Source organism: Neophocaena asiaeorientalis, unplaced genomic scaffold (assembly GCF_003031525.2).
Source record: "Neophocaena asiaeorientalis asiaeorientalis breed wild unplaced genomic scaffold, Neophocaena_asiaeorientalis_V1.1 scaffold4, whole genome shotgun sequence".
Lineage (NCBI taxonomy): Eukaryota > Metazoa > Chordata > Mammalia > Artiodactyla > Phocoenidae > Neophocaena > Neophocaena asiaeorientalis.
Genome location: NW_020173682.1, coordinates 4,307,976 through 4,333,293, shown reverse-complemented (window position 1 = coordinate 4,333,293; position 25,318 = coordinate 4,307,976). Strand labels below are relative to the sequence as shown.

At 37.4% G+C, this 25,318-nt stretch overlaps 1 protein-coding gene across 4 annotated transcripts in view; it reads right to left on the bottom strand.

Moving 5' to 3' along the window:
• ZNF438 (zinc finger protein 438) overlaps positions 1-25,318 on the bottom strand; it is a 139,584-nt gene that overhangs the window by 106,092 nt on the left and 8,174 nt on the right. For all 4 annotated transcript variants that reach the window (XM_024750128.1, XM_024750132.1, XM_024750133.1 and 1 more), the window contains exons 2-3: positions 18,145-18,205; positions 1,133-1,215 (exon numbers count right to left, since the gene is read on the bottom strand). The gene's annotated coding sequence lies outside the window, so the exon portion shown is untranslated. The remainder of the gene's footprint in view (positions 1-1,132; positions 1,216-18,144; positions 18,206-25,318) is intronic.

Sequence of the window (25,318 nt, the reverse complement as noted above, 5' to 3'; positions counted from 1 at the left end):
ATTACTATTTTCTTAAAGATATTACCCCTTGCAACTGCTACAGGCTTCTTTCCTCCACACTATTTCCAAGACAAGGCTGCGTGTCCTCTAAGAGCCGCTTCCATAAATAGTCCTCAAGTATATTCTGAAAAAAATGGGAAAGCCCTGTACACAAGCACCCTTATGACAGTGAGGGAATGGAGATGACGCCCACTTGAGAAGGGCACACGACTAGGAGCATCCTAATACTCTCTCAGGGACTCAAAGCAAAAGGACGGCCTCTGACACTGAGCAAACACTGAAGGGAATGTAAATGCCATGCCCTGTGCCACCTGGTACCATAACTGACAGGGACATCTCAGAAAACAAGCTTACTCGTAAATAACTGGTAATATTTCCCTACCCATCACCAGAAAATCCAGTAATTCAATAATCCCAAACATATTCTGAATCTTATACTTTGCCATTGCAAACACCAAATACAAAATTTGATACATTAACTTCAATTTGACTATTTCTTCTTTTTTCCCAGTCTAATGAGAAGGAAAAGGGCCTGAATGTGGGCAATAATAAAAAGTGTCTTTTTACGATATAATACAGAAATAGGTCAAGAAAATGAGAAGTAACGTAATATGGTACAATAGCATATTTTTAATGACTTTCTTAAGGTTCACTTTGATATACACTTGGAAAACATGCCAATTTATTTAAAGTTGTGACAGTCTTAGGGTTTTCATAATTTCTATAGCTATAAAAATTAATGAAAATATTTTACAAATTATTTTAAATTACAATTTAATAATAGTCTGAGATAAAAATCTAAAATATCAATGAAAACTGAGAAGCAGAGAAGTAGAACTTTATTAAATTTCTCATTTCCTACTGAGGGAAAACAAAAGATACCATCTCATTCTTGACTTAATTATAGGTATTACATAGATTTAACGTTTCAAAAAAACTTAAAAATAATCAGCAGCAGATTTCAAAGCAGGCAAAGTTCAAAACCAAATTAAACAAAGATAAACTTTAAATCAAATAGCAAAAAGCCCAAAACACAATGGAAAACAAAAGACTTGTACAAAAGAAACAAGATCAATGAAATAAAACGAATTAAAGATCAATTTTGACAATAAATATAAATGAGTTAAAATACCTGTTAAAAGGCAAAGGTTCCTCCCATTAGGTTAAAAAATCCAACTATGAAATCCAACTATGCTCCACTTATAGAAAACATATCTAAAAGAAATGACAAAGAAGGGATAAATATAATAAGAAGTACACAGATACATAGGGAAATATAAACTAAAGTAGCAATATTAATGTCAGCTAAAACACAAAGCACAAGGCATAAATTAGGAGAAAAGTGATATTATTCTGATAAAAGGTATAATCCTCAATTGAGATACTGACAGTTAATAATACATGAACACACAAAGCAAAACAAAAAAGAGAAATATAAAGAAAAATTAATGGAAGAAATCACTGATTTACATCTTTAAGCCTTTGAGATCAGATAAAAAATAATTATAGAAAAGTTAAACAACATAATAAATAAATATTTTAGTATCTTACAAGGAAGACAAATTCTTTGAAAAAGTCTGTGAAACTTTACTAAAACTGATCATAAATTAGTCAATGAAGACATTTAAAAATTAGAAAAGCAGAATGCTGTGTATCAATTTATTACTAATTAGTACCTAAATTTTAAAAGTAACTTGTAAATTGGAGAAACACTCTCCTAAATAACTACTGGATCAAAGAGAACTCTTGGCATGAAATCATATGCTAGTTTAGAAATTATTTTAATTGAGAATACATATCGGGAACTTCCCTGGTGGTGCAGTGGTTAAGAATCCGCCTGCCAGTGCAGAGGACATGGGTTCAATCCCTGGACTGGGAAGGTTCCCCATACCGCAGAGCAACTAAGCCTGTGTGCCACAACTACTGAGCCTGCGCTCTAGAGCCCGTGAGCCACAACTACTTAGTCTATGCGCCGCAACTACTGAAGTCTGCACAATCTAGGGCCCACATGCCACAACTACTGAGCCCACATGCTGCAACTACTGAAGCCTGCGCGCCTAGAGCCTGTGCTCTGCAACAAGAGAAGCCACCACAATGAGAAGCCCGTGCACCGCAACAAAGAGTAGCCCCCACTCGCTGCAACCAGAGAAAGCCCGTGTGTGGCAACGAAGACCCAACACAGCCTAAATAAATAAATAAATAGATGAGAATACACACCCAAATATGCTGGCTATGGCAAAACAGTACACAGAGAAAAACTTAAAAGTCTTAAATGCTTTCCATTTTGTATTAGGGTATAAAATTTCTACCATAACAAAAGGACTCAAAAATATAGTAGGTACCAGTTAGAGGTTTTTCTTTTTCATGTCACAATGCCGGGTGCAGGGGGAGGTGTGCGTCACAAGATCATTCAGGGACCCAAGCTGACTCTATCAGCTTCCACATGGCTTCCATCTCTGGACCTAAGGTGGCTGCCATACCTGATGTAACATCCCTGCCAGCAGAAAGGGAAAAGAGAAAGTCTAGGGCAAGTAGCTTGTCCTTAATGAGGTAACCTTATACACGTCACCAGTCACCTCTCATTAGTCCAAAGCCACACCCTGCTGCAAGAGAAGCAGAGAAATGTAGTTTCTAGATGGGCAGGCATGTATGTGCTCAGGTAAAATCTAGGAGTTCTATTCCTAACAGGAAAAATAGATCGTAAGTGACACTGGAGTATCTTCTACATATTCTTTCTGGTTAAAAAAATGAAAAGAACAATAAAACAAAATCAAGAGGGGATTATATGTAATTACTTCATTTAAGCTGGATTCTTCTTAGTGCCAAAGACACTACCAAATATCAATTAAAGAAATTAGAAAGGTACATCAATGAATTTTAAGGATGCTAGGCTCCCATTCCAATACATCAAATCATAGGCTAACTACACTGAGAATTCATCTGCTCTCTTTCCTTGCTTAAGGATATTTAATTCATGTATTTTTATTTATATTGTGTATACTGATTTATCTAAATGGAATTTTCAGGTCAACTCAGTTTCAGCCTTACACAGAGAGGTCTTCTAACATTAGACAGAAGTTAATGTTTTGTTAGTAAATTAACTTTCAAATTTTTGGAATTTTTTTCAAAACAACATTATTGAGGTAAAATGTGTACATTTCAATGAGTTTTACAAACATATACATATATCCATATAATCACCACCATAGTCGAGATATAGAACACACTGATCAAACCAAAAGGTTCCCTTGAGCCCCATCCAGGCCAATCACACTCCATCCTCAGCTGCAGACAACATGTCTGTTTATTGTGACTATGGATTAAATCTGTTTGTTTTGGGGTTTTTAGCGTCATTTCTGGTATAATAATTGTGGGCAGTAAATGGAATCATAGAGTTTGTATTCTTTTGTGTCTGGCTTATTGAACTCAGCATAATGTTCCTGAGATGCATTCATGTTGTTGTATGTAGCAGTACGCTGTTCTCTTTAAATGCTGAGTAGTATCTTATTACGTGGATATATGCCACAATGTGTTCATCCATCCACTAGGTGATGGACATTTAAGTTGCTTCCAGCTTGAGGCTATTATGAATAAAGCTGCTATGGACATTCATGTACAAGTATGTGTGTAAATATACGTTACCATTTCTCTTAGGTAAATATTTAGTAGTAAAATTGTTGTATGTTATGGTAAATGTTTAACTTTATAACACACTGCCAAACAGTTTAAATGGTTTTATCGTTTTACTTTCCTACCAGCAATATATGAAAGTTCCATTCTAACACTTGTTCTTTTAACTTTTAATTTTAGCTATTCTGATGAATATACAATGGTATCTCATCGTTTTGGTTTGCATTTTTCTGATGTCTAATGATGTTGAACACCTTTTCCTGTGCTGCATTCATTATTTTCTTGTGCCTAGATTTTTAACTGGGCTGTCTTTTTAATGAGCTTTAAGAGTTCTTTATATATTCTGGCTACAAGTCATTTGTCAGGTATATGTATTGTGAATATGTTCTCTCCGTTTAAAGATCACCTTTTCATTTTCTTAACGATGTCTTTTGAAGAACAGAAGCTTTAAATTTTGATGGAGTCCCATTTGTCAATTTTTCTTTTATGGTTCATCCTTTTTGGGCCCCAAGAAATCTTTGCCTATCCCAAGTTCACGAGTATTTTCTCCTGTAATTTTTTCTTGAAGTTTTATAGTTTTAGTCTTTTATATTTAGATCCATGATTCTTTTCAAGTTATTTTTATATCTAGAAGAAGTAAGAGTTGAGCTTAATGTTTTTACATTTAATATCCACGTGTTCCAGTACCATTTGTTAAAAAGACTATCCTTTCCCCATTGAATTAACTTGGCACAACTGTCAGAAATCAACTGACCATGTATGTGTGGGTCTATTTCTGGATTCTCTATTCTATTCCATTGATATATATGTTTACCTTAGGCCAACACTACCTTGATCACTGCAGCTTTAAAGAAGGAGCTTTAAAAAGTAGAGGAAGTCTTGAAATTAGGTACTAAAAACCTTCCAATATTGTTCTTGTAAATACATTTTTTAGTTTTTATAGGTCCTTTGTATTTTGATATAAATTTTCAATTTCTAATTTTTCATTGCTGGTATATATACATAAAACTGATTTTGTGTATCTACTTTGCGTCCTGCGAGCTTGCTAATAAATTCAATGACAAATTCTAGTGGCATTTTAGAGATTTCTTAGCATTTTCTCTATACGTGACCATGCTGTCTGCAAACAGGCCTTTTATCTCTACCTTGCCAATGTGTATGTCATTTGTTTCTTTTTATTGCCTGTTACACTGGCTGGGGCCTCCATTACAGTATTAGATACACATATGGAGGAGATGAGCATACTTGTCTTGTGTCCTGTCTTAGGAGGAAAGCACTCCATCTTTTGACTTTAAATAGGACTTCAGCTAGAAGTTACATGTAGATGTCTTTCGTCAGGTTAAGAAAATCCTCTTCTGTTTCTAGTTTCCTGACAGATTTTATCACAAATGGCTGTTGAATGTACTCCAATGCTTTCTCCTGTAACTACTGACAGGATCATATAGCTTTTTTCTGTTAAAGTGATGAACTTATGCTAGTGAATTTTCCAGTGTTAAACCAACCTTGCATCCCTCGAATAAACTCATTTTTAATATCCTGCTGGATCTGACTAATGGTTCGTTCACAAAATGTTTCACCCATGTTCAAGAAGGATATTTGTTTATAGTTTTCTTTTCTTGTAATGTCTTCACCTAGTTTTGATGTTAGCATAATGCTAGTGTCCTAAAATGAGTTGGGAAGAGTTTTCCTTTTCATCTATTTTCTGAATTATTTCTCCTTCAAATGTTTGATAGAATTCATCAGTTAAAACATGTATGGGCCTGGAGTTCTTGGTTTTGGTTTGGTTTGTTTGTGTGGGAAGGTTTTTAAGCAGGAATATAACTTCTTTAATAGATACGGTGCTACTCTAATGTTATCCTTCTTCCGAAGTCAATTTCATTACATAATTTGTGCCTTCCAAGGAATGTATCCATTTCATCAAAGTCGTCAAACTTATGTACAAAAGATGTTTGTAATATTCTTTCTATATGTTTTTAATTTCCGTACAATCTGTAGTGATGTCCCCTCTTTCAATTCTGACATTATACTCAGTAACATGTGTTTCCTCTTTATTTTGGTTGATTAGGATAGCTAGAGGTTTAATCGTTTTCTCAACGAGCCTGCTTTTGGTTTCCTTATTTATCTCTGTTGTTTACCTGTTTTCTATTTCATCCATTTCTGTTCTTTTGTTTACTATTTCCTTCCTTCGACTTACTTACGTTTTAATTTGATCTTCTTTTTCTACCTTCTTAAGGTGGACACTTAGATCATTTAAAGATCTGCCTAAGCACTGCTTCACATCTATCCCAGAAATTTTGATGTGTTTTTATTGTGATTTACTTCAAAACATCTTTTAATCACCCCTCCTTTTTTTTGACCAATGTGCTAGTTAGAAGTATGTGGTGTAATTACAAATGTTGAGGATTTTCCAGATATCCTTCTGATATTGATTTCTAGCTTAATTATATTGTGGTCATAGGATACACTCTGCATAATTTCCATCATTTTAAACTTAATGAGACTTGTTTTATATATTAGAAGATGGGGGGCTATCTTGGTGGATATTCCATGTGCACTTGAAAAGAATGCATATTCTGCTACTGGTGAGTGGAACGTTCTGTGAATGTCAGTGAAGTCAAGTTGGTTTACAGTGTTGTTATGTGCATCTATATCCTCCCTGATCATGTTTCAACTTTTTCCATCAATTACTGATATGGGTATTAAAATCTACAACTACAATTGAAGATTTGTCAGTTTCTTTTTTTTCAGTGCTATCAGTTTCTGCTTTGTGTATTTTTACAATGTAGTATTGTGGAATTTAAGGTTATTATTTCTTCTTGACAAATTGACCCATTTATCATTATTATGAAGTGTCCCTCTTTAACCTTCTTAATATCACTTGTTATGAAGCCCACTCTGATATTACTATAGCCACTCCAGTTTTCTCATACTTTGTGCTTACATTGTATACATATTACAGCCTTTTGTTTCTAACGTATTTTGAAGGTTATCTTGGTTTTTTATCCAATTTGACAATCTTTGCCTTCTGATTAGAGTAGATCATTTACGTTTAATGTGATTACTGATATGGTTGAATGTTGTCCTACCATATTGTTACAAGTTTTCTATTTGTCCATCTAGTTTTGGTCCTTCTCCCCTTTTTTCCTGTCGTATTTTGGATTAGTTTTTAGGATTTCACTTCATATCCACCATTGGTTTCTTATTAGTTAAAACTCTTTTTTAGCTATTTTCGTGAATACTCTTTAGCTTAAGACAACCTACCTTCAAAAAATATTATACCACTTCATGTATAAGACCCTTATGATATGCTTCCTTTCCCCATCCCATTCTTTGAGCCATTGATGTCATACTTTTTTTTTTTTTTTGCGGTACGCGGGCCTCTCACTGTTGTGGCCTCTCCCGTTGCGGAGCACAGGCTCCAGACGCGCAGGCTCAGTGGCCATGGCTCATGGGCCCAGCCACTCCGTGGCATGTGGGATCCTCCCGGACCAGGGCACGAACCCGTGTCCCCTGCATCGGCAGGCGGACTCTCAACCACTGCACCATCAGGGAAGCCCTGATGTCATACATTTTACTTTTACATATGCTATAAATCTCACTGGATAAACACTGTCATTATTTTTTATTTAAAGAGACATTTATGTTTTACAGAAACTGAAACAGGGAGAAAAATTTTTTTTGTTTATCAACATATGAACCACTTTTAGCATTCTTTATCCCTTTGTATAGTTCAATTTCCACCTGGTATCTTTTGCCTAATAAACTTCCTTCAATATTTCTTGTAATGTATGTCTGCTGGTCATGAGTTGTCTCAGTTTTTGTCTAAAAACATTCTTATTTGGCCCTTATATTTTTTCTCCTTTATTTTGTATTTTTACTGGCTGTAAAATCCTAGGTTGACAATTTTTCTAGCACTTGAAAATTGCTATTAAATTGCATCCTGGTTTGCACAGTTTCTGATGACAAGTCTGCTGCCATTCTTGGCTTTATTCCTTTGTATGTAATATCTTTTTATTCCCTCTGCCTGCTTTCAACATTTTTCTCTTTATCACTAGTTTTCAGCAATTTTCTTGATGTACCGTGTGTGTGTGTGTGTGTGTGTGTTGTTTATCTTGCCTGGGCTCTGTTGAATTTCTTGGATCAATGGGTTTATATTTTCTTCAAATTTGGGGAAATCTCAGTCATTAATATTTTTCTCTTTCACCCTCCCTCTAAATTCTGAGACTACAATTACACTTATGCCTATGGTTATCACACTATAGGCAACCAAGTTGCTTTTCATCTTTTTCAACCTTTTTTCTCTCTATGCTTTTGGTTAAATTCTCACTACGTTTTCAAGTTCACTGAGCTTTTCTCCTGAAAGATCTAATCTGCATTTAATCCCATCTAGTAAAATTTTCGTTTCAGTTACTGTATTTTTCTGTCTCTGGCTGTTCTAATATTTTCTTTTTTCTATCTTCTATTTCATTCCTCATTATGTGTATGTACATGAGCCATATTTACAACAGCTGTTTTAAAGTACCCATCTGCTAGTTCTATCATCTCTGTCATTTCAGGGTCTATTTCTATTGGCTCCTGGTTATGGGGTTTTTCTCCTGCTCCTTTCTTTATCTAGTGATGTTTGACTGGACGCAATTCACTGTGAATTTTAAGTGGCTGAATGCTGGATTTCTTGTATTTGTTTAAAGAGTGCTGAATTTCTAGCAGACAGTTGTTATTGTGGGTTAATGTGATTCTTTTGAGGCTTAGTTTTAAGCTCGTTTATGGCTTGTATAGAGGAACCTTTACTCTAGGGCTCAACCTTACAGTGACCTGGTACTTTTTCATTTCTCATGAGATGTCCTTCCAGCTTCTGGGGGCTTCATCCTGTGCATTCATGGTTTGGTGCTCAGCAGATCCTCAGAAGCCCCCCTATGAAGATTTCAGAAATACTTTCTCTGTCCAACACCCACCTCTCTAGGAAGGTGAGATTTCAAATGAATCAGGCTTTTCTATCCTGTCTCCTTGCTACTTCCTTCCCTGCTCCATAGTAAGAGTCAGGTACTTCACTTTTAAATTTGGTTACTGAACTTTAAACGCTGAAAGGAGAACTGATCTCCCTCTAAGAAACCTACTGAGCATACCTTCCTAGGAGAGGGGGAGGCTAGATAAAGGGTATTTATTTAGATTCTTTTTTCCTTAGGGATTGAATACAAAAAAATTTACAAAAATTGAATAGAAAAAAGTATTTATTTTGTTACCCTTATTCTTAAAAATACTTGTGCTTTATTATTTGTGTTGGTAGCTACCTAAGTAAAGGCTTACAATGAAGCCCCTCTAAACCATTAAATAGCTTATACATTTATGGAGAATAAAAGAAAGAGCAGATGTTTTAGGGGAGGTTGAAGAGAGGTAAGTTGGTGGTAGGAAGCAAATGTTTCCTCCAAAGCTAGGCTGTCATGAACTAATTTGGAGTATATAGTTATCTGACAGTTGCAATAACATTAATAATCACAAACTATATCTAGAAAATTATGCAGGCTCACTACTGAAAACTGGAAAAGGCCAAATATATAAACATGAAAATATATGCCATCTATAAATCTATCACTTAGAAGATAACAACTGTTAATATCTGGCATGTGTCCTCACAGAGTTTTGCTAAGCATATACATACATACAATGTGTATATACACATTGGGTGGGCCAAAAGGTTCATTTTTTTCTGTAAGATGGCTCTGGTAGGACGCAGCTGTCTTTAACTTCATTGGAAACAATTTTGTTAGACTGTATGTGACAGCTGTCATACCAGAGTGCATATAAAAAAAGACTCATCAAAATTGGTGAATTTTTGTGTAGCCATTTTGATCTCAAAGATGGAAGGAAAAAAAGCAACATTTTCGGTATATTATGCTTTATTATTTCAAGAAAGGTAAAAACGCAACTGAAACGCACAAAAAGATTTGTGTAGTGTATGGAAAAGGCCCTGTGACTGATCAAACGCGTCAAAAGTGGTTTGCGAAGTTTCGTGCTGGAGATTTCTCATTAGACGATGCTCCATGGTCGGGTAGACCAGTTGAAGTTGATAGCGATCAAATCGAGACATTAACTGAGAACAATCAACGCTATACCACGCGGGAGATAGCTGACATACTCTAAATATCCAAATCAAGCTTTGAAAATCATTTTCACCAGCTTGGTTATGTGAATCGCTTTGATGTTTGGGTCTCACATAAGCAAAAAAAACCTTCTTGACCATATTTCTGCATGCAATTCTCTACGTTTTGAAACATAATGAAAACGTTCCATTTTTAAAACAAATTGTGATGGTCAATGACAACTGGATACTATACAACAATGTGGAACAAAAGAGATCGTGGGGCAAGCGAAATGAACCACTACCAACCACACCAAAGGCCGGTCTTTATCCAAAGAAGGGGATGTTGTCTATATGGTGGAATTGGAAGGGAGTCCTCCATTCTGAGCTCCTTTGAGAAAACCAAACGATTAATTCCAACAAGTACCGCTTCCAGTTAGACCAACTGAAAGTGGCACTCGACGAAAAGCGTTCAGAATTAGTCAACAGAAAACACATAATCTTCCATCAGGATAACACAAGACCACATGTTTTTTTGATGACCAGGCAAAAACTGTTACAGCTTGACTGGGAAGTTCTGATTCATCCACCATATCACCAGACATTGAACCTTCAGATTTCTATTTATTTCGGTCTTTACAAATTCTCTTAATGGAAAAACGTTCAATTCTCTGGAAGACTATAAAAGGCATGTTGAACAGTTATTTGCTCAAAAAGATAAAAAGTTCTGGGAAGACGGAATTATGAAGTTGCTTGAAAAATGGCAGAAGGTAGCGGAACAAAAGGGTGAATACATTGTTCAATAAAGTTCTTGGTGAAAATGAAAAATGTGTCTTTTATTTTTACTTAAAAAACTGAAGGCACTTTTTGGCCCACCCAATATATACCTCACAGGACTGCTGTGAGGACTAAATTAGCTAAAACATATAAAGCAATTAGAACACAGTAAGCTATGTATGTGTTTACTCTCGTTATTAAGAGGAAAAATGAGTAAATAAAGAGGCTCTGAGTGGACCTGAGACCATTTCAAGACCTGAACTTTCCAACATCATCTGTATATAGCTCAAATACCTCTTTAATTTGACAGAAAGAAGTGTACTACATTTGAGAACTGCTTTTCCCTTTATTGATTATTTCATTACTGGCTTTAAAGGACTGTGGATATATTAGTCTTCTGCCAAGGTCAGGTGTAAAAATTAGTCTAACTGCCTCAGTGCCAGAGACTGAGAAGCATGACACGTGTGCCATGATCATGTCACCTTCACCATCGAGAAGGTACCACTGGCCATCTCTCCTCCTAGGAGGATCCCTGGCTCAATTCAAAACAGGAATAACAACACAGGACATAATCCGAATAGTATGTTTTAGGTCAGCACAGCAGTTTTGTGTGAGGTCAAAATGGTAATCAAGAAGAAGGAGTCAAATATTTGAAGACATTATAGTTGAAAACGTCCCTAATATGGGAAAGGAAATAGTCAATCAAGTCCAGGAAGCACAGAGAGTCCCATATAAGATAAATCCAAGGAGAAACACGCTGAGACACATATTAATCAAACTTTCAAAAAATAATACAAAGAAAAAATATTAAAAGCAGCAAGGGAAAAGCAACAAATAATATACCAGGGAATTGCCATAAGGTTAACAGCTGATTTCTCAGCAGAAACTCTGCAAGCCAGAAGGGAGTGACAGGACATATTTAAAGTGATGAAAGAGAAAAACCTACAACCAAGACTACTCTACCCAGCTAGGATCTCATTCAGATGTGATGGAGAAATTAAAACCTTTACAGACAAGCAAAAGCTAACAGAAGTCAGCACCACCAAACCAGCTTTACAACAAATCCTAAAGGAACTTCTCTAGGCAGGAAACACAGAGAAGGAAAAGACCCACAGTAACACACCCCAAACAATTAAGAAAATGGTAATAGGAACACACATATCGATAACCACCTTAAATGTAAATGGATTAAATACTCCAACCAAAAGACACAGACTGGCTGAATGGATACAAAAACAAGACCCATATATGTACCATCTACAAGAGAACCATGGAATGTGAATTGGTACAGCCACTGTGGAGAACAGTATGGAGGCTCCTTAAAAAACTACAAATAGAACTACCATATGACCCAGCAATCCCACTAGTGGGTATATATATATCCTGAGAAAAACCATAATTCAGAAATAGTCATGTACCAAAATGTTCATTACAGCTCTATTTAAAATAGCCAGGAGATGGAAACAACCTAGGTGTCCATCGTCGTGAGGGTGGGAGGGAGGGAGACGCAAGAGGGAAGAGATATGGGAACATATGTATATGTATATGTATAACTGATTCACTTTGTTATAAAGCAGAAACTAACACACCATTGTAAAGCAATTATACTCCAATAAAGATGTAGAAATAAATAAATAAATAAGAAAATCTGAATAAAGCATGGACTTTAGTTAATAAAAAAAAGAAATGAATGAAAAAGAAATGAAGGAAACAGTAGCAAAGATCAATAAAACCAAAAGGTGGTTCTTTGAGAAGATAAACAAAATTGATAAACCATTAGCCAGATTCATCAAGAAAAAAAGGGAGAAGACTCAAATCAATAGAATTACAAATGAAAAAGGAGAAGTAACAACTGACACTGCAGAAATACAAAGGATCTACAAACAATAAATGCTGAAGAGGGTGTGGAGAAAAGGGAACCCCCTTGCACTGTTGGTGGGAATGTAAATTGATAAAGTCACTATGGAGAACAGTATGGAGGTTCCTTAAAAAAATAAAAATAGAACTACCATACGACCCAGCAATCCCACTACTGGGCATATACGCTGAGAAAACCATAATTCAAAGAGAGTCATGTAGCACAATATTCATTGCAGCTCTATTTACAACAGCCAGGACATGGAAGCAACCTAAGTGTCCATCGACAGATGAATGGATAAAGAAGATGTGGCACATATATACAATGGAATATTACTCAGCCATAAAAAGAAATGAAATTGAGTTATTTGTAGTGAGGTGGATGGACCTAGAGTCTGTCATACAGAGTGAAGTAAGTCAGAAAGAGAAAAACAAATATCGTATGTTAACACATATATATGGAATAAAAAAAAAATGGGTCTGAAGAACCCAGGGGCAGAACAGGAATAAAGATGCAGACGTAGAGAATGGACTTGAGGACACGGGGAGGGGGAAGGGTAAGCTGGGACGAAGTGAGAGAGTGGCATGGACATATATACACTACCAAATGTAAAAGAGATAGCTAGTGGGAAGCAGACACATGGCACAGGGACATCAGCTCGGTGCTTTGTGACCACCTAGAGGGTGGGATAGGGAGGGTAGGAGGGAGACGCAAGAGGGAGGAGATATGAGGATATATGTATACGTATAGTTGATTCACTTTTTGATACAGCAGAAACTAACACACTATTGTAGAGCAATTATACTCCAATAAAGATTTTTAAAAATTAATAATATCCGTTAAAAAAAAAAAGAGAGAAGAAGAAGGAGTCAAATCTAAAAGACAGAGGTCGCTCTAATGGGAAAGAGGGGAGCAAAGTCAGAAGCCTGGAGAAGACAGAGAAACCAGAGAGATTCTAGGTGAAAACATGTTACAGAGTTCAGGCCTTCCTTAGAGGCAGAACGGTGTCTTCATTAGAACGCTGATTTCACATAGTGCGCCCGCATATGCACGGGGTTGGGCTGGACCGGACCCTGGCGCTACAGGCAGCCGTGTCAGGCTGCGGGCGATCTTTAAGTGTGTCATGCTATTATTTAGGCGCTAGCTACCAGAGCAATCAAGTATAAAGTACTTTAGTATCACAGAGTGCCTGAAAATCATTCCTTCCTATACCACTAATTCCAAGTTCCACAGTTCAGTGGTTATAAGAAACTGGAATTTGCATTAATAGACTTTCTGGCGTCTAACTAAAAGCGCTTATAACTTAAAGTTCTCTATTATTTAAATCCTATTTTTGTCTTTCCAAGAGAAGAGAAGGGAATGGCTGGATCGCCGTCGATGACACAGGGAAGCACAGTCAGTCCTTCTCAAAGCGCTTCTGGCATCAGCGTAGGACGAACTTTCCATTTCTAGCGAACTCTGACCAAAGGCCATTTCCAAATATCATGCTCTTTACTTCTGAGACTCGGTACACTTTTGTTTAATAACTAAAATCTATTACAGAATTTGTGTATGTGTGTATTATTTATTTCAGGCCTAATTCAATCTAAATAAATTTTAAATTGAAAAATGAAAGAAAGAAAAATGCCTCCAAGGAAACGCCTTAGATGAGGACTTTGTCCACCTGAGTACCTTGATAGGAGCTCTTCTTTCACCTCAAATGCTGGGAACTTCACCTAGAAGTTCACCTTTATAATTTATGGATGAAAGCTTCCCAACACAAAGACAGGAGGAGTCGTCTGAAAAAAAGAAGATTCTGAAAACGGATATAATCTCAGAGTTGGGGAGACCAGCTCTGGCGAGAAAAACCACTCTCCCCTCCCCCACTCTAGCCCATCTTCCTCTGCAACACCCCAGGAGGTTGATCAGCCTCAAGCTGACACCGTCAGTGACAAAGAACCCACTGTCCTCTGCAGCAGCCCGGTCTATTTATACGCAGATGTCACTGTTACCAACTTATTCCTTCTACTGCTTATCAAATGTTCTCTCTCCTCAGAAACCTCTCTCTCTGTAACTTCTCCCCATCAATTCCAGCAAAGTCTTTCTGCATCTCTACATCTCCAGTCCCTCTTAGGCTTGAGAGCAATTCAAATTACAGAAACTTGGAACAACGAGACTGCAAAACTTCTAGGGTGACCTCTGACCTCTCCCACTACATGTGCTACAGAGCCTTAGAAATGTACTTTTCTCTCTAAATCTACCTCCACTGGCACCAGGCTAAAAGCTGAAATGGTCAGGATGAGGATATAGGGTAGGGGGTGGGAGGGATCTAGCCAATCCCGAATGGACTTGGAGAATTTAAGGGACAGCCAGAAAGCAGCTGTGGCTATAGAGCTACACGAGCACACAGAGAACGGCAGGCGAAAAGGCAGCAGGGAGAACATGCAGGGCCTGGTAGAACGGGGTGAGAAGTTTATCCTGAGTGTAGTGGGTAGACACTACAGGGCTGTGAACAGGGGAAGGACAGGAACTGTTTAACATTAAAACTCAAACGAAACAAAACAAAACCCACTTTCGCTGCTATATGGAGCACGGACTAGAGATAAGGAAGGCCAGCGAGGAGACTATCACTGTCATCTAGGTAACTTACAATGGTGATTATAAGTTACATTATACAATTACACTAGAGTAGCCGTGGGGGCAATGGCAGCAAAGGCATATATTTTGAAAGGAAGACATCTAAGCCCCCCGATAGACTGGATGTGGGTTAAGAAGCAAAGAGAAAAGTCAAAGACGACTTCTAGGTTTTGGCCCGAGCAACTGAGCGGACCGCTGAGTAAGCTGGAGGGCACGTCTGGGGAAGAGAGACCAGGCGTCCCGCTGCACATACGTAAGTCTGAAATGCTTACTGGGCTCCTGAACAGAGACGTTGGATAGGCAGACGGATAGGAGCCTGGAGCTCATCGGAGAGATCAAGGCAAAGAAATAAACTGGGGGGGACACACGGTATTTAAAGTGAGGGATGCATGAGATCACATAGAGAATAAGCAGCGAAGGCAACCAAGGACTGAGCCCTGAAGGACACCAACCGTCAGAGACCACGAAGAAGAGGAGACCGAGAAGGAGAGTTTGTAATCCTGTGTGCGCTTTATGCTTTCACGTATAAGAAGGACTGGAGATTTAGGGCCACAGAAACACATGGCTAGAACTGACGGGGAAAAGCGCCGGAGAGAGCGGTTTCTGCCCACGGCAGCAAGCACTGTGATGTGGAAGTTGGCAACAAGCACTGTGATGTGGAAGTTGGCAACATTCTCATTCTTCCTCAGAAAGCAACTGGGAGCATTTTATACCTACAACGTACAGACGTCATAATCTTCTTCAAAGACCACCTTTCAAAGTCACGTGCAACTCTCCTTCTGCCTCCTGGCCAGCTGACGGAGTCTGGAGAGCTCCATTTCACATGCCCGCTGCTCAGTTACCCCATCCCTGGCCTCTGGCATGGGTCCTGGCTTCCGGATCCAAGTTCTCACCCCCACTAACAACTTGCAGTTGCCCAGCGCCGACCAGGAGGCACACTGAGATCATGCTCCCCAGAGCCGCCAAGAGTTCTTGGCATCTGATCAATGAAGCACACAATGCGTGACTGTTCGGCAATTCATCAGGTGACAGAGGACAACTGACGTGCCTGGGAACCAGAGGATGAGCCAGGGCACGGCTGCAACGGGCAGCAGGAGACTCCACTCCAGGCCCATTACCCCGGGGGGAGTCCGCTCTAGGTCAGCCGGTATGATCAGACATCCTTTTACCCAGAAGAGTTGTTGTAATCTGAAGTTTACCGTGTGTCCACAGACTCAGGATTCCCTGGAAGCTGGCAATACTAGGAACTAAACTGTAGGTACTGCACACCGTGGCAGTCGGCCCTTTCTGCCCCACACCTTCAGGGTTGCCCTGGAGACATCTGTTACCCTCCAGCCTCATCTATGATGGGAGTTCCAAACTAGCACATAGGTGTTTGTGAAGATTAAATGAGATCACTGTAAACAAAGTGCCTGGTACACAGAAAGCGCTCAGTGCCTATTAGCTATACCCCCATTTATACTTTAGGTGACCATAAAGTAACAGCCAGCCAGCCGAGTGGTAAAGCACGTCTCCAGAAACAACACTTGCAAGGCTCTTCGAGCACAGAAGAATGAAAAGCTTTTTTGCTTGATTTTATGTGTGGACTATAATTTGATCAATGGAATTTCAACTTGTCCTGAAAAAATGCTCCTCCCTTTTTCTAAACTTTCCTACCAAGGTTGGCACAATTATGCTACATCACTAAGAAGTAAAGATATCAATCTCATGCCGGTAGAATTTACAACACCGATTCTGAACAAATATCATCAAGCAAAACAGAACTCTCCGAGCCTAACAACTATCCCGCGAAAGTCACTCCGGCCGGGTCTGCTGCTGTAAACACCTATGTCCTTTAAGGAGAATATACTTCTATTTCCCTTCATGAAACCTAAGTTCAACTAAAATCACTGACGTTGGCAGCAGCAGAAGGAGACCGTTTATAAGGCCGGCAGGGCTATTTTACTTTTATTAATGCCAAGTTATGTAATAGTTCAGCGAACTACGGAGCTCCCTTCTTATCGTCTTTTAATATTTATAGAAATTTAAAAGAGTTATACTGCCAGAGTTCATTTTGGAAACTGACAGTTTCAATTATCTGACAGCAATCAATTATTTCAGCTCAACTACAGAAATGGCTCTTTAACGACAGGTCAGCTGAGTCCAGCACCTGACCTAGAAGCTCAAGTAGATGTGACTGAACAAAACCACCCTAAAAGGGTCTCAACTCCAAACCACTGAGTCACATCACTGGCCTTTTTGCCCGTAACAGTACATCAAAGAAAAGAAAAGAAAAAGAAAAAAGCGGTACACTGGGAACCATGGAAAGGGCCTGCTTATGTTAACAGAAAGAGCTGTACGAAACCACCAAAGAACACACAAGTACCTTAAAGGAATCAAAGAGCAAGTCTGTAACCGAGCTCAAGGAGATGTTCATGGACACCAGGCCAATGTCAAGAAAATGAAATCCCACGCCTCCCATGAACTGAAAAGTGAAACCTATCGTCACATATTTCCCTGCATCTCTAATGCACGGCATCTGGGTTTTTCTAAAGGTAATTAATTATTTTGATTTTTCAAACTATTACACAGAAAAGCTACTTCGAAACTATAATTTTCAAATAAATCTCGATTTTTTTTGGCTTTAAAGAAAAATTTTTACTTTGGAATAATTTTAGATTTACAGAAGAGTTGCAAAGATATTACCGAGTTCCTGTATTCCTTTCACCAAATTCCACCTAAAGTTAACATCTTACACTACCATGGTACATTTGTCAATACTGAGAAACTGACATTGGTACATTTACTATTAACTAAGCTATAAACTTTACTTGGATTTCACCTGTTTTTCACTGATATCTTTTTTCAGTTCTAAGATACAATCCAGGACACCACTTCGCATTTAACCATTTTTTTAGGGCTTTAACTTTTGAAATATGCCTAACTTGTTTCCCTTATTGACAATGTTCTCTGTATAATTATTAGACAAAATAAACTTAAAACTCCCTGGAAAATATGATTTATTGGATACCAGAGAATGTTACATTACATTCATGTAAACACGGTATTTCTACCATTTTTACTGAGGAGAAAAAGAGGTAAATCACTGAAGTAAGATATACTCCATTGTCTACTTTGTCAGGAACCTATGAGATCAAATCATTTAATGTTTCAGAAATATCTCTTCAAAAAAATCCTTGTCACTTACCTAACTCCCAAGGCTCCAGTAAAGAGTCATACGATGTATGGTAAATCCTTTTAATTTAATCCTGTAATAGAATATAAAGTATTATCATAATCATATTCAGATAATCCATTTTTATCAAAAATATGTTAACAACTGTATCCCTTTCATTCCCAAATTTTAAAAATTATTGTATGATATTTTTATTAAGATAACAAAAGAACTAATTTAAGGAAGAACAATACCATACATTTATTACATGTCTTTAAAAATGTTTAAAAATGAAGGCATGCAAAATTTAATACAAGTTTTAAGATAAACAGAAAATGTTCTAGAAAGAAGGAAGTGCCACAATGAATAAAACTGACTAATAAGAATGTTCCACATTCTTTTCCATACGCATAATGCTGTGGAAATTACTAAGTAGTCACAAACTAGTGAATCACATTGAGGGCACAGCCTTTGTGAGGGGAAAACAGTAATCAGGAATTTGGGGTTAGGAGATTTTTGAAAAGACACGTGTCTGGTAAAGCGACCATGTGTGTCTGAGACAGTCTCAACTTAGGTCCATTGTCACAGTGTCCCCCACCCCCGCAATTTATTATTTGTCCTGGATTCTCCACTTTCTAGCGATTTTTTTTAACGAGAGTGTTATAATAAGCCGGAACATTTACTTGCAGGCTGTGCCCGGATCTTGGTGAGTGCTGTGAGATACACGCGCAGTGAATCCAATTGTCAATTTAACCTGTGGTTAAATGTGAAAGACCTCTCTCTGGATGGGCTATAACTGACACCTCGTTCTCAAAGTCAGCACCCAAACCGTGGGCAGAAAAAGGAAGTGCACTTGGACAGGAGAGGCCGAGGGACAGCTAAATCCTGCAGTCTTCGGTGGAGGTGGAAAAAATATTCAAAATGCTGCTGCCCCAACTATGAGTAGCTCGAAGATACCAATTTCAGAAAAGCAGGTGAAAAAGATGTTTTATATATTATTCTATAAAGCATGACTTTTCATTTAGATCAAATGACTAGCCTTTAATCTTGCTCAGTTCTGATTACAAAGTGTCTTGTTTACATAGTTAAAATTAAGTGACAGCTGTTATTTTGTTGGCTCTATTGGCAGAAGAAATTTACACTTAAGTCATGCCAGCTTTCCATCAGTGTCAGGAGATACATTAAATAGAAATCAGTTAATTCCAATAATGGGTTGATAGTTTTCATCCAATTCATGGAATCAAAGTAAAGCTTTTGGAAGTTCATTCTGTACTATGTGATATGCCTGACATCGCTGTAGCTGCTATTTAAACTCAGTTAGGAAGTTCAACAACAGAGATGCAATTAGAGTCAGTTTTCATTAACTGCAGCAATGAAGTTCTATAAGGTCACCGTGAACACTGAGTTAGCAAATACCAAAGTACTGCTCTTAAAGGAGAAACAGAGTTAGGTTCCTGGGAGCCTCTGGCTACAACTTCTTCAACTGGTCCAACATAACCTTGCATTACGTGTCTTTCTGTATAAAGACACTATATTTAATATATATTACGGATTCATTAACATTGAACTCACAGTCCATCGCACCAGCTCATGGCTGAATAAAGCTTCCTTAAGACACGTATTTTCTCTGTAAAGTACAACACGTCAGGACCTTCCTGCACTTAGGAACAATATACAACATACTATGCCTGGGAGTCACTGTAAACAGTGAAATCACCAACAAGAGGCACAAAAATACAAAGAAAAGTGGCACCACAAAAAGGATACTTGTTTAGAGTTTGAAAGCTGAAAGAAGAAAGCCTTGCTTTACCTCAGCTGGGAACAAGTGTGTTAAGCAATCCAAATCTTCTGTTCCTCTGCAAATGGCCCTAAATGACCACAAAAGGACCAAGAATACCGATTTGGGGGTTACAAATAAATTTTTGTGAGTAGGGAGAATTCGCAAAATGGAATCTGTAAATAATGAGGATAGACTATATTTGATTTTACAGAGATACACAAATACAAACTTTGGTCAAGCACAGCATCATAGAGTAAGAAACAATGGTCTTACTAATTTTAAAAAGTACGGCACAGAAATAAACTTGGACATGGTTGTGATTCACATATAATTCACAACTGTACCACGTGAACGGCAAAATATGACCAAAGTAGAAGCAAACACGTCCCACAATTACATCCACCAAAGATGTGACAGTCTAGCAATCACAACTGACGAATATTTAAACACACACACACACACACACACACACAAAGAAACTGTCACTCGTGTGACAAAGATAATGTTGAATAAAAAACAATACTACTCCGGGCTTCCCTGGTGGCGCAGTGGTTGAGAGTCTGCCTGCCGATGCGGGGGAAACGGGTTCGTGCCCCGGTCCGGGAAGATCCCACATGCCGTGGAGCGGCTGGGCCCGTGAGCCATGGCCGCTGAGCCTGCGCGTCCGGAGCCTGTGCTCCGCAACGGGAGAGGCCACAGCAGTGAGAGGCCCGCGTACCGCAAAAAAAAAAAAAAAAAAAAAATACTACTCCAACATGGCAGTACCTGTTTTCTCTTGTTGCTACATATCTTAGAAATCTTGGAGGCTTTTAAGACTCACTTAGTAAAATCATCAATAGCATTGAAATTTTTTCAGCTGAGCACTCTAAATCTTGGCTTCATTTTGTTCAGTCAGTTGGAAATCTTTAATTCAGATTTAATTTATACAGAGAACCAGTTTTTTTACTTAGATAAGTTTATACTTTGTACCAGGATGAAATGGACTTCCAAATGCTTACAATCTAGCAGCATCTAAATTTGGTAAAATGGGGGACTTCCCTGGCAGTCCAGTGGTTAAGACTCCGTGCTTCCACTGCAGGGGGCGCAGGTTCGATCCCTGGTCAGGGAACTAAGATCCCGCACGCCGTGCAGTGCAGCCAAAAATAAATGAATAAAAATTTTAAAAATTAAAACAAAACAAAAATCTGGTAAAATGTTCAGAAGACTTCTAAATAAATACAACTTATCTGACAAGCTTTCTCTTGTAAAAATGTCATTGAATAAATGTACTCTAAATAGAGTAAAAAGACAGTACCTGTGAAAATATATGGGCTGGAATATTTCCCTGTTAAACTACTAAAAAAAAAATCAAAATTTAGAATGACCTCCATTTAGTAGAATTTGCTTTGAACTTACCAGGTACCTTAGTATCTATACAGATATTATATTCTCAAATTTAAAGATAATGATTTACAGCAATTAGTAACTACTGAAAAGAATCAAGTTTCAAGTTTAGTAATCATAAAATGAAACTTTGAAGACTATAATTTTACGAAACAATTAAAAACAATACAACTGTGTTTCAAAACTACATTCCTTTCAGAAACATACAGAGACCCAGTACTACAGACAAATTATGACTAAGAAACTAAACAATGTATATGGGCTTCTACTGAGAATTCTATTTATGGTCTTTTTAAAGTTGAAAAAAATCAGTATGAAATAATTTTGTTGTGATGTTTGTTGTGATGTTTTGGGGTTTTTTTTTAATATTAACATGGAAATATGTTAACATTTTTCAGAAATAAACTTGTTTTTAAAATACAATAAAAATAAATATGTTAGTCAACAAATAAAATTATACTATTTTTCAGTAATTCTTATTCTCAAAAGAATCTCAGTTTGGGCAATAAATTAAATGGTTAACCTAACCTTGGTGGTTAATTTTATGTGTCAACTTGGCTGACTACGGTGCCCAGCTGTTTGGTCTAACACTAGTCTATGTGTCTCTGTGACAGTCTCTGTGGATGTGATTAACATTTACAATCAGTTGACTTTAAAGCAGATTACTCTCCATAATGTGGTGGGCCTCAACCAATCAGTTGAAGGCCTTAAGAGCAAAGACTGAACTTTCCCAAGAAAGAAGCAATTCTGCCTCAAGACTGCAACACAGAAACCTGCCTGAGTTTCCAGTCTACTGGGCTGCCCTGCAAATTTTGGACTCAAGACTACATCAACAACGTTTACCTAAAATTTCTGCCTGCTGGCCTACTCTACAAATTTCACACTTGCCAGCTCCCATAATCATGTGAGCCAGTTCCTTGACATAAAAACTAACTCTCTCTCCCTATCTATCTATCTAGCTAGTATATCCTATTCTTCTATTAATCTATCTTCCCATCCATCTATCTATAGTGCATCCACAAAAGCTGTGATAGCATACATAGATATATCTCCTGCTAGCTGTATTTCTCTGCACAACCTGACTAATACACTAGGTAACAGAGATTAGGAAGTATCAAGCATCTCCACCCAATGGAAGCTGCTCCCTGACAAGAGTAGAAAATGAAAGAGTTTTATTTTAGGAAGTATGCAATTACATCATTAACAGTACCTTTAAAGAAGAATAAAAACCCAGATTTTGGGGCCATGCCTTCCTATACCAGAATGACACCACGTAACCCAACAACCCAGCTTTTAGAGAACAAGGTTGTGTCTCTTCCTCCTTTGTAGCAGGGAGTCTGAGAAAGAGAAGGTGCTCTAAAATGTTGCTAAGCAAACATTTCATTTTGCTAAACAAACAATGTCTCAGAAGACACTGCCAGTCCTAAATGCTGTAAAGATGGTGAGAGTATAAGCAAAAGTATGCTTTTTAATGTTTTCAGTAGTATAACTGTTGTCATTCTGAGACTATTGCATGTGTAATACGGGATAAAAATAAATGAATAATTATGAGATTTTCTAATTCTATAATCACTTGTGTCTGAAAAACCAGGATTCTTGGCACAGAGAAAAGGAGATATAGAAGGAAGATTCAAATACACTGTAGTCTAGAGTTTTAATTGGAAGCATCAATATGACCTTGTGAGGTATTTTATTTTATCTTAAATATGTGCATATATTTCTTAACTCTGATTACAGAAAAGGCCTACAAACAAAGGCCAATCCAGCATCATTGAGCATCCCTTAGAGACCAGAGCTTCTTAGAGAAATGGCTAATTCTAGGACTCAGGAGCCAATCTCAAAAGGCTCCCACTGGCCAAAGATGGAATAATTTGAGCTTCATTAATGATAATAACTGAAATGGATTAAAACCCATCAAATGTTTAATTCTAAGAGTTCAAAATTTTTTTAATAATTGGTCATCTTCAAGAGATGATAGAGAACCAATTAATCATTCTTAAAAACTATTAAATCAAAGAAAAAGCTCAAGAATTTATCCTGCCTTTCCTTTATGAACTGTATGACTGGGTAATACCTAAACTCTTTCAACTACGATAGCACTCTTCAAGCCACATGCACGTCTAATGGTAAAGAGTAAAATTCTAACTGGCTAGGAGGGTATAAGCACAGCCTTTAACCAATGAGTGGCTTATCTGACCAAGGGGTAACCCTTGGGTAGTAAAGATAAAAGAAAAAACAAGAAAATAAATTTGAGTAGAGACATCCAATGTTGTCCACTGGGGGTAACAGCTTTCACACAGTCAGTTCATCCAAGTCACTAAAAATATACATAAATAACCAAGCAAACAGTATTAACCCCCATTCCCAAGGTGATCACTACACAGAGTTGCTACATGTTATTTAAAATGCCCGCTTTTCAACAAATATTGCAAAATGTGCAAAGAAGCAGCAAACCCATTTTCAGGAAAAAAAGGCAGGCAACACAAACTGATTCTAAAGGGGCCCAGATGTTAGACTTAACAGAGACAGACTTCAAATCAGCTATTCCAAATAAGTTGTTCACAGAACTAAAGGAAACCATGGATAAAGAATTAGAGAAAAGTATAATGACAATGTTTCAGCAAATAGAGAATATCAATAAAGATAAGGAAATTACAGAAAAAAAGCAGCAAATAGAAATTTTGGAATTGTACAATAACTGAAAAAGTACAATAACTGAAATGGAAAATTCACTATAGGAGCCCAAGAGTAGACATGAACTGGAAGAAGAAAGAATCAGAGTGCTTGAAGATACATTGATAGAGATTATATACAATTTGAAGAATGGGGAGAAAAGAAGAATGAAGAAACATGAACAGAGCACCACAGAAAACGAGAAAGGCACAGAACAAAGATTTAAATAATGGCTGAAATCTCCCCAAATTTGATGAGAAACAGTAATCTACACATCTAAGAAGTTCAACAAACTCCAAACCAGATAAATATAAAGAGATCCACACCCAGACAAAATATAATCAAAATGTTGAGAAACAAAGAAAAAAAATCTTGAAATCAGCAAGAGAAAAATGACTCATCACATACAAGGAACCCCAATAAGACTGACAGCTGACTTCTCATCAGAGGCAGAGGAAACTAGGAGGTAGTAGGACTGAATATTCAAAATGCTGAAGATAAAAAACTGTGAATTAAGAATCTTACATCCAGCAAAACTATCTTTCAACCACGAAGGTGGAACCAAGACATTCCCAGAAAAACAAAAACTGAGAGAATTTGTTGCTAGGAGATCTGCTTTATAAGAAATACTGAAAAGAGTTCTTCAGGTTGAAAGCAAATGACACCAAACAGTAGTTTGAACGCACACAAAAAACAGACTGCCGAGAATTATGTACATAATTACAAAAGAGACTACAATTGCATATTTCTCCTCCTTCTCTTAACTGATTTAAAGAGCAATTCAGTGAAACAGTATGCATACAAGTGTATTGTTGGGCTAATAACATGTAAAATTTTATATATTTGATGATAGTAACACAGAGGAAGCAGATGAGAGCAAACCTGCCTTGTGCTGGAGTAGGGAAATAACACCAGATGGTAACTGAGACCCACAGAATATATGAGGTGGATGAAAAGTAGAAAAGTTAATATAACTAACTCCATAAATATGCACCTGCTCTCCTTTCTTCTCTCAGCTTCTTTAAAAGACTTACATAAAAGAAAAACTACAATAATATATTGTTGGGTTTCTACAATATATAGACATAATATGGACAACAGTAGTAGCAAAAAAAAAAAGGAGAGAGAAATAGAGCTATACAGGAGAGGAGTTTCTTAATTTTGCTGAAAGTAGTTAAAAATCAGAAGTAGATTCTCTTAAGCTAAGAGCTATATTGTAAGCCCTAGAGCAAACACTAAGAAACTAATTCAAAATGTATAATTTAAAAATTATTAAAGGAGTTAAGATACCACACTGGAAGAGATTCACTTATTTCAAAAGAGGACAGTAAAAAAAAAAAAAAAAAAAAAAAAAAAAAAAAAAAAGAAAAA